This window comes from Lemur catta, chromosome 12 (assembly GCF_020740605.2).
Source record: "Lemur catta isolate mLemCat1 chromosome 12, mLemCat1.pri, whole genome shotgun sequence".
NCBI lineage: Eukaryota > Metazoa > Chordata > Mammalia > Primates > Lemuridae > Lemur > Lemur catta.
The window spans coordinates 85,903,369-85,905,720 of record NC_059139.1 but is presented as its reverse complement, the minus strand read 5'-3'; positions in this window follow the sequence as shown (position 1 = coordinate 85,905,720).

Genomic DNA, 2,352 nt, shown 5'->3' with positions numbered 1-2,352 from the left:
AACGGATTGAGAGATTCGCATGCTCACTGACTGTAGGAGCTTCCTCCTCTCCACGCCTCTGACTGGGATGTGCTTATTCAGTCCTCTTCTGCTTGGACAAACCCTGAAACTTTCATGTGAATTCAGTGTGCAAATGACCATCAAGGACTCCTGGAATTCTTCCCATACCCTTAGAGGGGAATTCAATTAAAGTTTGTATAGCACCAGGTCACAGAGCAGTGAGGGAACTGCATTGTTATTGATGCCTGTGACAACGTTACATCCCATGCCAATAACTGCTTGGGTCAGTGTAGACTTCCAAGTGCCTTCATCTAGGATCTGCTCTTCATCATCTATGGGAACCATTTTAAGGTTTGAATCCATAGCTCATGGAAGTGCCACGTATTGTTAAAGACATTGTTTCCTTTTGCGAGTTACAAAGATCTGCATAGATGGGAACTCATTGCGGGGAGGGCAGTTGGCAGAGGGCACTTGAGCTCTTTCTTATGAATGGTGAGACTTTGATAACTTGCCTCGATAATGGACCAGAACTCTTGAATTGATGTCTTTACAGCTGAGCTTGCTCCGGATTTAATTCCATGGCACATCTGCAGGCTAGGTGGAGCCATAAGTGGAATCCTCCTAGTCAGCACATGACACACCTCAGGCTGCCTCGCAGTTCTCCATGGATGTGATGATCTCTACGAGAGCTCTTCCTTTGCAACCGCTTCAGGAACTCACAGACTTAATGATTCATACACATAAAGATGTTGAATTCTTTGGGATATTTTTTTCATGCCCAAGGATCCCTTTTTATGACCTGAGTGGCAACTTATTTCGTAGGTGAGGCCAAAACTTTTGCTTTATTTACCCTGCTATTTGATTTCTGAACATCATCAAAATGCAGAAGTGTCTTTTGAAACTCCTAAGATAATGCAGCTCAAACTTGTTTTCACCTCAGTATAAGATAAACTCAAACCAGCAGCAGAACTGCAAGCATGCTAAGATTCCCATTTGCCTTACTTACCAAACAGTGTATGAAAATTGTCATTTGCCAGATCATTTGTATTAGGATAGCTAAACTTATTTATTTATTTAGGAGACAGGGTCTTGCTTTGTTGCCTGAGTATGAGGGTAGTGATATAATCATAGCTCACTGCAACCTCACCTCCTGGGCTCAAGTGATCCTCCTGCCTCAGCCTCCTGAGTAGCTGGATTACAAGCACACACCACCACTCCCTGCTAATTTTTCTATTTTTAGTAGAGATGGGGTCTTGCTCTTGCTCAGGCTAGTCTCAAACTCGAGCTCAAGCAATCCTCATGCCTTGGTGTCCCGAAGTGCTGGGATTACAGGCCTGGACCACCATGCCTGGCCAGCTCATCTTATTAATGGTGATATCTGGCCTACAAATAGCAATGGATCACGTTGTGGATTTGGAAGTCCAACAGTCCTGAGTTTGCTTCATTCCTCCATCCCTTAAGTCAAGTTCCTCCATCCCTTAACTGAATACCTAGCTATTTAGTCTAAGTATCAGTTCCTGATCTGTAAAGGGAGGATAATGATACCTATTTGCAGGATTGATGTGAGATGTGTACAAACTGATGTATGTGAAATGTTTAGTACCCCCAGCATATATTAGTTGTTTTTGTTGTGTTTTTGTTAACAAGATAAAAGAACTGAACCATCAACAGAGAGGCATCAAATGCCATGTCTTTTGCAAGATTTTTATTTGAGGATACCTAAAAACTTTTTTAAAAGTTCATTTCTTCCTTCCTTTGGAGCAGGCTGGAAAAACAGAATGATTAGCACAAGTATCCTAACCTAACCCTGTATAATAAACAGATGTAGGACCAAAATATTAGGTTGAATAAATTTGCCCATATAATTTGGAGCTGACTGTGCCGTGTAAGGTCACGAATGTGAGGCTTGCAGGAAGCTAGTGGACCCGAAGTGGCCCTGGAATTCAGCCATAACGTGAACAAAGATCTCAAGCAAAACCACTGGGAGTCCAGGCAAAGCAGTGCGGCCTGGGGCAGCAGAATTTCCTGGGCAGAGCCCCCCCTGGCCCTGACTTCCTCCCAGGACAGCCCCACCCTGATGAACACATATTCAAGGACTCCAAACTACAGCGCAGTTTCACAGCCCACTTACTGTGCTTGGACCTTGGATGGGGAGGCACAGAACTTCCTGGCAGCAACAATAAAACACCTATAACCCCCTATGAGGGCACCAGGAATTCATGCTGGACTCTCCTAAGAAGGAAGGAGCTGGCCTCCGCCCATTTTGATGAATTATATTGCCGCAGTCTCCTGACACATGAGGCTGGCACTGGCTCGGAAATATCTCTGTAGCATTTCTTACCATTAGAAAGG